This window comes from Erigeron canadensis, chromosome 3, assembly GCF_010389155.1.
Source record: "Erigeron canadensis isolate Cc75 chromosome 3, C_canadensis_v1, whole genome shotgun sequence".
Taxonomy (NCBI): Eukaryota; Viridiplantae; Streptophyta; class Magnoliopsida; order Asterales; family Asteraceae; genus Erigeron; species Erigeron canadensis.
The window spans coordinates 19,660,956-19,661,781 of NC_057763.1; positions in this window are offsets into that span (position 1 = coordinate 19,660,956).

The window sequence follows — 826 nt, forward strand, 5'->3', positions numbered from 1 at the left end:
TTTGACTGAGGTAAATACTTCAAGAAAGTACACGTACACCAAATGGTTCAACATTCTGTAAATTCGTTTCTTCTTATGTAGAAGCTCATAACATGTCTTATTATGACGCTAACTAGAGTAACCCTATTAAAATATGACAAGTTGTATTCACGCTTCCGCCCAAAAACATAGTAGGAAGCCCTGAATCTGCAAGCATAGTTCTGGCTGTCTCGATTAGAGTCCTATTCTTCCTTTCAGCAAACTCCATTCTGTGTGGTCATATGGAGAACTGTATTGATGGTGAATTCCTTTGACAACAAAAGACATCCATCACATTATTCTTAAATTCAGTTCCGTTGTCACTCTGATTCTCTTAACATGAACTCCATAAATGTTTTCAGTTTCGACAAAGAAATTTATCAAAATCTGTGCAGTTTTATCTTTCGACTTAAGAAAGAATACACATGAGAATCTCGAGTAATCATCAGTAACCACCAAACAGTAATACATCCCACCGATACTTCTTACATTTACTGGACCAAATAAATCCATGTGAAGTAACTCGAAAGGATTGGCAATAGAATTTACTTGTTTCGGTTTATGTGCAGACTTTTGTTGTTTACCTTTCAGACAAGGTACACATTTGTCTTCCATTCCAAACCGTTTCATGGGAACGCAGCAACAAACCATGTTTGATAATGTCATTCATCTTTCGGAAATTGATATGTCCCATTTCTATGCATAGTAACGATTCAGATCGTTTGCTTTTGATAACAGCAAACAGATCCTCTGGATTATCAAACACCTAACACAAGGCATAGATGCTCTCTTCCTAGAGCTTTCAGCA